The following is a 15,077-nucleotide window of genomic DNA, read 5'->3' as shown; positions in this document are numbered from 1 at the left end:
AACCCTTTCTTGTTTCCTGATCCTCTTCCCTAGACTCACCTCCAGAAGCCGAGACCTAGGCCTTCAGTAAGGGAGAAGGGGGGACTGAGAACCAGTGCCATAGAGGCTCGTCACAAGGCTGTCCTAGTGCAAGTCTAGGCACATGGGGTAGGAGGGAGAGAGAAAATCATTTAGGAGTAGTACAGACCCTCCAGTGTTGTGGAGAAGTGGGGACCATCCTTCTGCTCCCCGTAAGTGCAGTAGAGGGCTCTCTTCAAGCTAAACCATCTCTAGAGGACTATGCCTGCCCTCGTTCAGTCTCCCATCACTCGGTCATAAGGGTTTGCCCTAGAACTAGCCTTGAATTATGCTCTAAACTAGTCTCTTCCCTGAGGGACAGGTATCCCACTTGAATGAAGACAGGAAAGTGTCACCCAACGCCTTAACACTCTCCCCTTCTCTGAGGTCTCTGATCTTTCTCTTCTTCCCCGTGCTTGTCATTCTTGTCAGTGGCCCCCTCCACCCTCCACCCTCCCCTAGGGGCGCAGGTAACTGGCATGTTAGGGTTAGACATGTCGTCGCCGGGGTCTCCTGGGGTGGGCGTGGGTGAGGGAGCAGGATCCCAAGGCTTCCTGCCCCCCGCCAAACCTGTAAATGGTCAGCAGTCACCCATTTTTCACAAATATTGAAAGTCAGAGTTAAATTTATATTTACCTTTTTTTGTAAGTCTCTATGTGTTCATTTTATTTTTCCAGCATTTTCCCTTCTCTTTTCCCCGTCACTCCCACAAAATGAGGAAGACAAAAAGCAAGAGTGACATGTATAACCCTAACATGCCAGTTACCTGTGCTCCCAGGGGAGGGTGGAGGGACACTGACAAGAATGACAGGCAAGGGGAAGAAGAGAAAGATCAGAGACCTCACAGAGAGGGGGAGAGAGGCTCGGCACTGGGTGCAGGGTCTTCAGGCCCCAGAGCCTGAAGCTTCCGGTTCTCCAGCAATTGCTGGAACATCCAGGCCACGAGGTGGTGAAACAACCCCAGCTTTGGGGCCAGGCAGATCTGAGTTCAAATTCTGGCTGGTTATGAGGCACTGGGCAAGGTGTAAGCTTCCTGGAGGTCCATTTTCTCATCTGGAAAATGCCTGACAGCCGAAAACTGGGTGCCTGGATGGCCGCTGCTGCGGGGTCCATGGACTGGGATGGCGGGAGCACAGCCCGCATGAGGCCTGGGCAGGGCTCGTGCCATCTGGTTGTTATCCATGCACTGGCCCCGTCCACGCTGAGCCCATAACCTTTTCTTCAAAGGGCAGAGGGGCCCCAGTGCCGGTGCTATTTTCTAGAGATTTAAACGGGGGAGGGGGGCCATCATTCCTGCCTTCAGGAATTGCTGAGCTTAGCACAAAATCAACCTTCCCACTAAAATATATATATCTATATATATATGAAACATTTTAAATGAGCTTAAAGTATCTCTAGATGGTGGGCTACTGACATGAGTTCTGCTAACGGAGAGTTCGTGCTTTAAGCCTAGGGACTTAGGAGGACGAGCTGGGCCCTGCCACTCCAGCTTCCTGCTCTCCTCCTAGTGCAGGTCCCAGCCCAGCACCCCCGGCCCCGCCCTTCCCCCGTGGTGTCCCCCTGGCTGCCTCCCGATCCCTGTGTTCTGGGGTGAATGGGGGGATTGAGGGGAGGAAGAAGAGAGCAGAGGCTGGCTGGGGTGGCAGCTGGACGTGTTTTCCTGCTTTCCTTCCTCCGGACGATTTAGCGGTCTACCCTCCCCGGACACGTGAACGGGAAGGGGAAACCTCTGGGGAGGCCCTGGGCTGGGGGACGGGCAAAGCAGCAGAGTTGATTTCGAATGAGCAGTAGAGACACGCGAAGAACTAAATGCTTCCTTGACATCCCAGCGGCATTGTCCTCCGTCTTCCCCCATAAAATGTTAAGTGGAGATTTGGGGAGCAGCTGGAGGCACCGTGCGTCTGAGCTGCTGATCTGGGAAAGCAGATGAGTTCATTTGCATATTACTTCCACAGCGGAGCCGTAGGTTGGTTAGGGCGACGAGAAAAGGGAGAAAAATAAAAGCACAAGTTCCTGGAACTCCCGCGCCAGCCCTCACAACCCGGCGGCGCGGAGCGTCAGCGCCCCGATCCTGGGGAAATGGCTCGGCTTCCCGCCCCGCCTTCTCTCCGGCCCGTCGGCCGACGGCAAATTCTACCTCATTGTCCCCAGAACGCAGCCCCAAAGACTGGCTCCCCTACCCAAACCTCACGGCCCCGCAGCCCAGCCCCATCCCGAACCCCCGGAGATCAGCGACGGCCGCCTCCCCCTCGCCTGAGCTGGTTGGTTTCTTTCTCCGCTTTCTTCCGACTTGCCAGGCTCCGGGCCGCAGCGGCCAATCGCCGGCCTGCTCTGGGGCCGCACCATATATGGAGAGGTTGGAAGGAAACCCGAGACATGTGGGAGCAGAACACGCACGCGCACACGCGCGCACACACGCGCACGCCCGAGTTTGAGCGCCGTCCTGCACGCGAGTCCCTGTCCACTTGTCTGTGTGCGACACCAGCCCCAGTGCTCCCGGCTCACCCCCCCGCGGGCCCGGGAACCCGTTTGCTCTCCCCATCTTTATTCACGTCCCCCGAGACCTCCGCTCCAACCCGTTGCCTCTGACCTAGATTCTCTGCACTAATTACAAGCCTAACGAGCTCTAACAAATACTCTGCTTAGCACAGCTGAGACCCTCGAGGTCAATTAGAGCAGCCCAGTTCTGCTCAGGAAAGGAGAGGTGGAGCCAGAAACTCTGGTGCCCGCTTCACCCTGTGCCCACCCCGCCCCGGGATTTTGGGAGTGGGGGTGGGGGCAGTGCAAAAATTAGCGAGAGCAGTAGACAAATAGGACCTTGGAAAGTTGCAAGTGTGGGGAGTACTGCGTTAAGGTCGGGGCAGCAGGTGGAGAATGTGGAGTCCCAGCTCCCCCTAAACTATCCAACCGGTAAAGGTTGATGCAGCTACAGAAACCATGGATGTAAAGAGTTTTCCTCTCCAGAAAGATTTAGGAGGAAGAGTAAATCAGAAGACCAGGTAGAACTGGAACTTGATCGTATTGTAGAGATGGTTTCTGACTCTTAATCCCACTTCTCTTTGCTTCCTACTAGGCAGGTGTTATCTCCCCTGTCTTTCCTGCTGCTTTGGAGTAACTCAGAAATCATGCCTTTGTTTCAGGAATACTAGACTCAGCTTTACTTTTGCTTCTTCCAGATATTAAGACCAGGAGAGCACACAGCCCACTCCTCTCAAGGAACACAGAAAATAGAGGGGGTTGTTAATCAGTTTTAGTAACTGCAGTGTTGTCAGATGCTTTGGGATAATGTCCAAATTACTGTTTTCTAGATGAAAATAGGAGGAAACGGCTGGAAGTGGGAGAATGGGAATCTGGCTACTTCTACAAAATTTTCTTGAATGCAACACAACAAAAAGAGGGCTCCTTCTTTTAAGTGGCAAAACAAGGAAAAGGAATGTCCTGGGTTCACTGCCTACAAGCTGGCGGCTCTAGCCTCCATCCCCAGTGCTCTGCCCGCGGTAGATGTGGAAGAAGCCGGCTCATGAAATGCCAATGCACAAATGGAGACGTGGATTTAGAACCACTACAAAAGCAGAACATTCCTTTTCCACCAGCCTCCACTGACTCTGGCTGCAGAGAACCAACTCTGCCAGCACCCTACCTCATTCGCAGTCCAGATTTATGCAGGAACCAGGAATCTGGAGAACACGACGATTCACATAAACATCATGTCTATATGTTGAGGATTCCCAAATTTATTTCTCCAGCCTCAAACCCTCCCCTGAGATCAAGGTACTTATAGCCAAGTGCCTATTTGACAGCTCCACTTGAGTGTCTAACAGGTATCTTAAGCTTCACATAAGGGTGATAGATCCTTAAATAACAGGCCCTCAATTCATTGCTCCTCTGCAATTTGGTTTTACCGCCCCTCCCATTTGAGAAGCATTGCTGATTCTCCAACTGCCACTTGAAAATCTGGCTCACATTGTGCCTTGCTTTGACCAACTGCAAGTGACATGCCATAAAGCTCCAGAGATTAGGCCTTAAAAGGTCTTGCAATTTCCACTCTGGCCCTTTTATAATTTAGCTCCCACGAATAAGCCCACATCCTTAAAGCTTGTGAGGATATGTGATGAAACCACGTGGAGAGAGGCCCAGCCACCCCACGCTCAAGCCCCCAGCCAAACGCAGCTGCTTGCCAGGTGAGACCAGAAGACAGACTGCTGGGCCAATCCACAGAACTGTGAGAAATAATAGATGGCGGTGGTTTAACGCCAGGACGTTGGCTTGGATTGACTCATTACTCAGCAGTAAATATAGAAACAGAATTTGGTACTTGGAATCGGAATGCTGCCATAATTAAAACCTAAAGTGTGGAGTGGAGCACTGGCTTTGGGAACCGGCAGTGGACAGGGGCTAGGAGGGCTGCAAGGAGGCTGTTAGTAGAGGCGGAATGAGCCAAGGGAAATTGCTAACGGAGGCTGAAGAAAGAGCCACTAGTGTTATGTAGTGCTGGAATAATTTAAAAGCTGTCACCTGTGGTAACTTGGAAGCTAGAAAATGTACCTGATGAACTTGTGGAGGTAGCTAAGGCGATTTCTATGCAGAATGTTGACAATGCCAATAGGCTTCTCTTAACTATGAAAAGGTATTGCAGGAGAGATGAAGTTAAAAAGGGACTCTTCTGTCTGCAAGCAGAATTTATGGGAAAAATAGTGGAGAGTAAGGGGCAGCCTCCAGCCAGAAAACCAGGAGAAGCATGAGATGAAGGCGACCCCCTGGCCAGTGAATGACGCAGGCATTCGACAAGTGGAGAGAACAGCACATACAGGGGCAATGAAATTAGCTGGCATCTTAAGGTTCATGAAAAGCAGAAAACAACTGAAACTAAGCATCTAAACTAACTGGAGCTCTTTGAGAGTCTACAAGGAGTCCCTTATCTCTATCCCAGGAGAGCAGTAGAGGAGGAAGACCCAATTCAGAATTTAATAGAGATGCCCTAGTTCCAAGGACACTGGACATTAAACTGAGGCAGGCTGCTTGAACCTTCATCCAAGGTAGGGGCCCTGGTTGAGAAACTGGGCTGGAACCCTGACATAGGGGTGGGGAAATCTGAGAGGATGTCCCTGAAGATTTGGGTTGCCCAGATTCCACCGAACCCTCATAGCCTGCAAAGGTGAACCATCCCTCCCCATCAAAAGCCAACACCACCCCCTATCCCCTGCCCAGGCAAGATACTACAAGGACCTCTCCCTAGAAGGCATCAGGGGCCCCTCAGGAGTTGACCATCTTCTCTTCTAGCTGCAGGACGATAACCAGGCCTACCGCACAGCATAATTCAGCCAACACACATGCTGGGCCTTACAAGGGAAAGAAAGAACTAAGAACGAGCATGGGCCAGCAGGAACCAGGGAGGGTCCTATGGATGGAGATTTTGAGAGTGCTTGACCAAGGGTGCCGGAACATGATACTGGATAAGAGTTTATTCATCTGGGGCCCTCTTTGGGGATGTGGGACTTAACCCCCTACCAGGGACCCAGTGGATTGTACCACTTGCTACTGGGGTGGCTGCAAGAAGCCTGGAAAAGTGATGGCCCATGCTGAGGAAAGTTGAAATGCCTGAGATACCACATCAGGCAGTGGAGGAAGGGGTTAAAATGCTCAGGGAAACCATGGGTTACAGAGAGGGTCAAGTAACCTGTCTCAGAGGTGAAAGTGGTAAAGTCACAATCTCATAAATAAAATTAGTTATATCTCATTCCATGTTCATTTTTTAAAAATAAACTGGTCATTTTTTCTTTTTAAAAAAAATGTTCACGGAAACAACTCAACAACAAAAAGACGAATAACCCGATTTAAAAATAGGCAAAGGACTTGAAAAGACATTTTTCTAAAGAAAATATACAAATGGCCAATAAGCACATGAAAAAATGTTCACTATCATTGGTCATTGGGGAAATGCAAATCAGAACCACAGTTACACCTACCAGAATGGCTATTATTTAAAAAAACAACAGGAAATAATAAGTGCTGATGAGGATGTGGTAGCACTGTAGGATGATAAAGCTACTATAGAAATCAGTTGGTGGCTCCTCAGAAAATTGAAAATAGAATTATCATATGAGCTGCAAATATACACCCCCCAAAATTGAAAGCAGGCTGTTCTAGTTTGCTAGTTGCCAGAATGCAATATACCAGGAACAGAATGGCTTTTTAAAAGGGGAATTTAATAAGTTGCTAGTTTACAGTTCTAAGGCCGAGAAAATGTCCCAATTAAAACAAGTTGGAAATGTCCAACATAAGGCATCCAGGGAAAGATACCTTGGTTCAAGAAGGCCAATGAAGTTCAGGGTTTCTCTTTCAAGTGGAAGGGCACATGGCGAACACAGTCAGGGTTTCTCATCTCGAAAGGGGCATGGTGAACATGGCATCATCTGCTAGCTTTCTCTCCTGGTTTCCTGTTTCATGAAGCTCCCCGGGAGGCATTTTCCTTCTTTATCTCCGAAGCTCACTGGCTGGCAGACTCTAATTCTCATGGCTATATTGTTCTGCTCTGCTCTCTCTGAATCTCTCATTCTCCAGAATGTTTCCTCTTTTATAAGACTTCAGAAACTAATCAAGACCCACCCAAATGGGTGGAGACATGCCTCTACCTAATCCAGTTTAACAACTACTCTTGATTAAATCACATATCCAGGGAGATGATCTAATTACAGTTTCAAATATACAATACTGAATAGGGATTAGAAGAAACGACTACCTTTACAAAATGGGATTAGGATTAAAACATGCCTTTTCTAGGATACATACATCATTGCAAACCAGCACACAGGCACTCAAACAGATATTTCTACACCAATGTTCATAAGTGGCATTATTCACGATTATCGAAAGGTGAAACAACCCATCAATAGATGAATGGATGAACAAAACCTTATATACTTGTGCCGGTTTGAAGCTATTATGTACCCCAGAAAAACCATATCTTTTAATCCTCATTCAATATTGCTGGGTGAGATCTTTTTACTGTTCCTATGAAGATGTGACCCACCCAATTGTGGATGGTTATTTTTTATTAGATGGTTTCCATGGAGATATGTCTCCACCCACTCAAGGTGGAGTTGCTTACTAGAGCCCTTTAAGAGGGAACCATTTTGGAGAGAGCCAGCAGGGCCAAGAGGGCCCACATTGCCAAAGACTTTGGGAGATGCATAAAGACAATGCCCCCAGGGAAGCTGCTGAAGAAGCCTGGAGAGGAAATGAACAGACCTCACCATGTTGCTGTGTGCCTTTCCAGCCTGAACACTATCAGCCTTCTTGAACCAAGGTATCTTTCCCTGTGTTCTGGTTTGCTAGCTACTGGAATGCAATATACCAGAAACGGAATGGCCCTTAAAAGGGGGCATTTAATGAGTTGCTAGTTTACACTTCTAAGGCCGAGAAAATTTCCAAATTAAAACAAGTCTATAGAAATGTCCGATTTAAGGCATCCAGGGAAAGATACCTTGGTTCAAGAAGGCTGACAATGTTCAACGTTTCTCTCTCAGCTGGAAGGGCACATGGCGAACATGGCGGCATCTGCTGGCTTTCTCGTGGCTCTGCCAAAAAATGGACTCTCTCCAAAATGTTTCCTCTCTTAAAGGATTCCAGTAAACAACTCCACCTTCAGTGGGTGGAGACACACCTCCATGGAAATCATCTAATCAAAAGTTACCATCCACAATTGGGTGGGTCACATCTTCATGGAAACAATCAAAATGCTCCAACCCAGCATAATTGAATGAGGATTAAAGGGTATGGCTTTTCTGGGGTCCACCACAGATTCAGATTGGCACACTCTGGATGCCTTAGTTTGGATATTTTTGTAGCTTTACCTTAACTTGGACATTTTCATGGCCTTAGAGTTGTAAACTTGTAACTTAATAAATTCCCCTTTTTAAAAGCCATTCCCATTTCTGGTATATTGCATTCTGGCAGCTTTTACAAACTAAAACAGATTTTGGTACTGGAGAATTAGGGTGCTGCTGCAGTTTGCAAATACCAAACATGTCAGAACAGCTTTTTAAATGGATAAAGGGAAGATTCTGGAAGAATTGTGAGGAGCTTGATAGAGAAGGCCTAGAGTGCTTTGAAGGGACTATTGATAGAAATGTGGACTCTAGAGATACCTCTGATGAAGCTTGAGATAGAAATGAGGCATGTGTCATTATAAACTTGGAGAAAGACAACCCTTGTTTTAAAATGGTAAATAATTAGGCTAAATTGAGTACTGCTGTTGGGTGGAAATTAGAATTTAAAGGAGACAATTCATGATACTTAACTGAGGAAATTTCCAAACTTAATGTGGAAAAGGCAGCCTAGCTTCTCCTTGCAGCTTATAGTGAAATGCAACAGGAAACAGATGAGCTGAGAACTGAACTCTTGGGTATAAAGAAACCAGAATTGATGTTTTGAAAAACTCTGGGCTTCCAGAAAGGGAGACCTCAGAGAATAGTGCCCCACATGAGGATGTAATCAAACATGGAACCAGTCAACCATTAAAGGACATGCCAGGACTGGAGATGGAGTTATCCAGGAAGGATTTGTGGAAAGTCCTTTTGTCTGATGAGCCTGATCCCAGTGTACTGCATAGAAAACCAACAAGAGTATTGTGGGATCTGTATAAATGAAACCACTGCCAATCTGGACTAAAAGGGACAAAGTGGGGGGAAAATAACTGCAGAGGCAGAACCATGGAATCTAAGGTCTGAAATCAAGAGATCAACTGTGGAAGACTGTTTGGCAGTTCCTTAGGAAACTAAATATCGAGTTGCCCTATGACCCAGCAGTAGCACTACTTGGTATATACCCAGAACAGCTGAAAGCAGTGACACAAACAGACATTTGCACACTGATGTTCATAGCAGCATTATTCATAATTGCCAAAAGATGGAAACAAAACAAGTGCCCATCAACAGACAAGTACATTAACAAAATGTGGTATATACATATGATGGAATATTATGCAGCAGTAAGATGAAATGATGTTCTGAACACATGACAAGATGGATGAGCCTTGAGGACATGATGCTGAGTAAAATAAGCCAGACACAAAAGGATAGATACTGTATGATTCCACTTGTTGAAGAGTGCTTTGAAAACCATTGTTTTTTATTTCTTTGCTTTGTATATATGTTATACTATACAATAAAGAAAAATTAAAACCAGCCACCACAACCACAACCACAGTAAGGACAAATAATTTCTTCCCACGGGACCCAAAGAGGAGGCACCTATAGCTCTGGGAGTATTTGGGCCACGTCCACATGGAATGCTGTATGCATGGAGAACATATTCAAGTCCCAGTGAATACTCATGCAGGTGTGACTCCACTTGAAAATGGTGTCTTCAGACATATTAAGCCTCACACTTTCCTGTGCTCTGCTGAGGACTGCATGCCTCACCCTAGGTGTTTCTGCTCCCCTGACGAACCATCTGTCTCACTGCTGGGCTGTTCCGTGTGTACTCATCTCTATCGCCAGGCAACCCAAGGCAAGGATGAAGATGCGGAAGAAACCCAGAGACCAAGGCTTGTCCCCAATTTCTAGACCCACCGATTATATATACCCAAAACATCACTTGGAAGTAAACTCCAGCCCAACCAACTGAAGCCTGCAAGATGCTCTAACAGAAACAAAAGGAGGACCCTCGGGCCACGGTGGCTCAGCAGGCAAGAATGCTTGCCTGCCATGCCAGAGGACCCAGGTTCAATTCCCAGTGCCTGCCCATGTAAAATAAAATAAAAACAAACAAACAAAAGGAGGACCCTCATCTCCCAAACTCAAATGTAAAAAAGGTAGTGGATATTGATTCTAGTAATGAAAATATGAATACAAATATATTAGATATAAAAACATGACAATCATGGAGTTTCATATGTTAAGTATCATATGGTGTTCAGTGATTTTCAATCCCTTCCTTGATATAAAAAATAGATATCCCTGATTCATATCACATGTGGCTATTGGTCTCCACCTCTGGGTATTTCGGAACTTCTCAGATTAATTATTCTCAGTGCGTGCATTATCATTGGTCAGCCCACATCCAACCCAACCCTCTGGTCCTTCGTTCTCTTCCTGCCCCACCTGCCCCTGCCCTCCTGTATGCACTTGCCTTAAATCATCTTCGTTCAATCCCATGTGATTTCAGGAAAGATCACAGTCTCAAGCTTGATTTTACAACTTTTCCCAATGGACTTGGATATAAATCATGCAACTTGAAAATTAATTCTTGATAGGGTTGATCAATTCAAGAACTACTTTCATTTTGTGGGTCAGTGATGCCCATTCTCCAAATCAAGATTGCAAATTCCCTGCACAAGAAAGTGGCAGGAGTAGATTTGTCCTAAGGTTTTTGTCACATACTACCCATATTCATAGGGTAAGGAGGCTCAAAAAATATAGAATAAAGGGGTTTAGGAAGAAATCTTATTGTTCTCTGATTATTTAATAAAGTGATTGTGGTAGCTGAAAAAAAAAAAAAAGGGTTGGGGCCAGGAGAGCAGACCCACCCAAGCATTTAAACAGGGTGAATTTACCCCAAAGGGAGAGCACGGACCTTCCACCTCATTGTTCAGGAAGAGCTGTGAGGCACATTCCTTGGGGCTGGGGAGAGCCTGGCTGCCACCACATGGAGGGGTTGGGTGTGTGCCCCGGAGATGGCAGAGAGCCCAGGTGCAGCCCCAATGCTTGGAGAGGGTGGAGCCGAGAAAGAGGTGGTCTCCTCAATGTCCCGTAAGGTTGCATTTGGAGAGAGCAAGCCCTTGGAAAGGATGGGACTGCCACTTTCCAAAGCCCCAAAGATAAATGACTCTCAAACTTTGAAATCTAATGTACTTTGCCCTGCAGATTTTCTTACCTGTTTGGGTCTGGTGACACTGTGTTCCTTCCAATTTCTCCCTCTGGGAATGGAAACAGCTATCCTATGACTATCCCTTCTTTGTACATTGGCAGCAGATAACTTGTTCTGAGTTTTACAGATCCAGAGCCAGAAGAGAATTTTGCCTTAGGACAGACCATGCCTGTAGCTGACTTTGTTGAGATTTTGTACTGTTTCTAACTTTGTATTGCATTTGTATTTTTATTGAAATGGTTTAGGGCTCTCTGATATTGTTATGGAATGAAAATATTTTGTATTTAGAAAGAACATGTCTTTTGGGGGCCCAAAGGGTAGAATGTGCCAGTTTGAAGCTATTATGTACCCCAGACAAGCCATGTCCTTTAATCTTCATTCAGTATCACTGAGTGGGATCTTTTTTATTGTTCCCAGGGAGATGTGACCCACCCAACTGTGGGTGGTAACTTTTGATTAGATGGTTTCCATGGAGATGTGTCTCCACCAACTCAAGGTGGGGTTGCTTACTGGAGCCCTTTAAGAGGGGCCCATTTTGGAGAAGGCCAACAGAGCCAAGAGAACACACATAGCCAGAGACCTTTGGAGATGCATAAAGAAAACATCCCTGAGGAAGCAACTGAAGAAACCTGGAGAGAAAGCTAGCAGATATCACCATGTGCCTTTACAGCTGAGAGAGAATCCTTGACCATCATCAGACTTCTTGAACCAAGGTATCTTTTCCTGGATGCCTTAGTTTGGACATTTTTATAGCCATGCCTTAATTTGAACATACTCACAACCTTAGAACTGAAAACTTGCAACTTAATAAATTCCCCTTTTCAAAAATCATTCTGTTCTGTTTCTGGTATATTGCATTTTGGCAGCTTTTACAAACTAAAACAATACTCAATGGAATGTAATTCAGCTATATAAAGGAATGAACTGATGCATGCCACAACATGAATGAATCTTGAAGACATCATGTTGAGCAAAAATTGCAAGAAACAAAAATACAAATATCATATAATCTTGCTTATATGAAATGCCTAGAAGAACCAGACTTCATGGAATCAGATAGTAGTTTGTAAGTTACCAGGGGCAGAGGTAGTAGAAAGAGAGGGTTATCGCTTAATGGGCAAAGAATTTCTGTTTGAGGTGATGAAAAACACTGTGAATGTAATCAAAACTACAGAATTGTACTCTTGAATGTGGTTTGAATAGGAACTTTTGAGTTGTTTATTTGTTACTACAATAAAAAGTAAAAAAAAAAAAAAAAAAGTATGCTGGGAGACCATGTTCACTCTAGCACCCAAATGGAACCACAAAAGGAAATAGAAAGGAAAAAAAAGCTGAAGGATGTACACATGCTGTAATGGATCAATTATTTGAGGACTGAAGGCCCACCACCATGGGGTTATGTTCCATGGAAGGCCCAGAGGACACGCCATTCCCCACGGCCATCAGGGCTGGGCCGGTTAGAGGCACCAGCATCACTGAACATTTCTGTGGTGGCTCTCCTCTGCAGGTCAGGAACAACACAGGGGAGGCAGGCAGAGAACTGGGATCATTGACCGCAACAGAGGCCAGGTGGCAGCAACAGAAGCTGGGGGGTGAGGGAGTCACAATTATCTTAATGACCATGAAGGTCAAAGGACCAGCCAAGGACTCGACCCATAGTGAACTGAGTTGATTAATAAAACATGATGTCCCAAAGAACAGAAACAGATGAGCAGCCAACAAGAACACTTCCCCAATAAAAAGTCAGTATCCCTTGCCTAGTTCCTAGGCTGAGACAGTTTTCAGTCTTGAAACCTATTGAATGAAGACCTGGCTGGGTCCCCAGGAAGAAAAACCCTGCAATATCACAGCAAGTATGTATTGTACTGTCTCCATCAATCCTTCCCCCAAGGGAAGTGACCTACAGCCATTTACTTGACATTTTGAAGACTACTAGACACAGAGTCTGAACGGACAATGATATTCAAAGACCTGAAATGTCATCATGAACCCTCATTAGAGTGTTCATTAGAGCATATGGGCTGGATCAAAGCAGACACCTGGCTGAAATCCAGCTTTTACAGTGGATCCACTTGCCCCAGGCCTTGGATGTGTAACTGGGGTTGATATATTTAGAAGTTGGAGAAATCCCATATTGGGCCCTTGGTTTTTGAGCTATCATAGTGGGGAAGGCTGAATGTAAACCTCTGGAAGTGTACTTCCTCTTCTTCTCCAATCCCACACCATCCAGGGAAGATGGGAAATAAAAAATTCATTCTGGAGGGAAGGTAGAGATTAGAGGCCCTCCCTTAAGGATCTTGGGGACTCAGGGACAGTGACATTATACTGATTGATTGGAAGAAGGAGCAAGAGGTGGCTGGCACTTGGAAGCCTTGGTAAGATACATGTTCTTCAGAGGGTGGGACATAAATTACAAAAATTTAGAGAACTGCTCCTTCAGTAAAGTTTTGGGGGGTTCAGTGTTCAGGGGTGAACCAAGACATCCCTTCTAAAGGAAAAGACAAAATGCAATTTGTCTTTGGCCCTTTTTGGGTTTTGGAAGCAACACATTCCACACCTAGGAATGCTATTCCAGTCTGTACACTGTGTGACATAAAAGGCTATGGCTTTGAGGAATATTGAGCCTGATCAGCCAAAGGAGATAGAACTGCTATCGCACAATACAGCTGAAATATGTGTGGAACTCAGATGATCCGTTGGATCCATCTTGCCCAAATGTGACTATTGACAGCAAGTGCAATCCAGCCTGCAAGGAACATGGTTATCGGGGGCTCACAACACATCAAAACCAAGATTTTAGGGTGCACCACCAGGCAAGCCATCAAGAAGAGCAGAGATGACAGCAGAAGCAATTCTAGCAGAGAGGGAAAGTGGAATTGGAATGAATAATGGAAGAGAAGACTATTAGTTACCAGCTGCTGCCCCAAGACCAACTGCAGCAACAGAGGCTGTGGCTCCTTTCACTGATCTCTGTCTTCTAAGTCCCTTAGGGAAGGGAGGCCCGCTGGAACCTGGGAAGCGCCGCACACCCCCTGATGTACGGAGACATGGATCTCCACAGTAGAAGGGATAGCCAGTGGTGCCAGGAAAGTGTGCCCCTTGGATCTGTCTTCAACAAAGAGCTGCCTGTGTAGCAAGAAGGGCAGTTAGCCTGAAAATGTAGAGCTGTAAAAATTTAATCTTACGCATTAAATAGATATCACCTTGTTATTCAAGATGTAACGGAGAAGCTGGAGGGAACTGCCTGAAAATGTAGAGCTGTGTTCCAGTAGCCACGTTTCTCAAAGATGATTGTATAATGATACAGCTTTCACAATGTGACTGTGTGATTGTGAAAACCTTGTGTCTGATGCTCCTTTTATCTACCTCATCAACAGATGAGTAAAACATATGGAATAAAGATGACTATTAGGGGAAACAAATGTTAAATTAATTTAAAGTGAAATGCTAGTGATTGGTGAGGAGGAGGGGTGGGGGTAAGGTATGTATGAATTTTTTACTGTTTTCTTTTTATGTCTTTTTCTGAATAGATGCAACTGCTCCAAGAAATGATCATGATGATGTATATACATACCATACATACCATACCCCTTACAAATTCATACATACCATACCCCTTACCTATTACATTGTTAAAATAAAATATTTCGTTCACTATTAATAACTTTCACGCAAATTATTTAATTTTTGGTCTTCTTAGTTAACCGTGTAAGGAAAATAGGGCAGGGGTGACCCCAAATCAAAGATCTTTAAAAACTGAAACTCAGAGAAGTTCAGTTGCTCAAGTCATCAAGTTAGAAAGTACCAAAATCTAGAACCAAAGTCAGGTCTGGGGCTAGTTTTATGTTTAAAATTCTAAACACACTGTTCTGTTGAATCTTCAAACTCTAACTCTCTGGCCCACCCGTCCTTCTTCAGATCGCACAGACTCTAAAAGAGTTCTCCCTGCAGAAACGAAAAAGGATGAGCAGACCGACAACCAGCCAAGACCTGAAAAGAGAAGAAGTAAGCAGACTCAAAAATATGCTGCTTACAAAGAAAATTCCTACAAATTCTTTTATTTTTTTTTTACATGATGTTGTAGAAATAAGATGTAGTAAATATATCTGTCAGTAAGGAAAAGGCCAAAACAATGCTGGAGAGTGACATCA

The 15,077-nt window shown here is 45.4% G+C and overlaps 1 pseudogene; it reads left to right on the top strand.

Annotated features, from left to right (window-relative positions):
• The first annotated feature begins 2,433 nt into the window (after window positions 1-2,433).
• LOC143680127 (phosphorylated adapter RNA export protein-like) overlaps window positions 2,434-15,077 on the top strand; it is a 39,606-nt pseudogene continuing 26,962 nt past the window's right edge.

This window comes from Tamandua tetradactyla, chromosome 4 (assembly GCF_023851605.1).
Source record: "Tamandua tetradactyla isolate mTamTet1 chromosome 4, mTamTet1.pri, whole genome shotgun sequence".
Classification (NCBI taxonomy): domain Eukaryota; kingdom Metazoa; phylum Chordata; class Mammalia; order Pilosa; family Myrmecophagidae; genus Tamandua; species Tamandua tetradactyla.
Note: the sequence above shows the minus strand (reverse complement) of the source record. Positions and strands in the feature narration are given on the sequence as shown.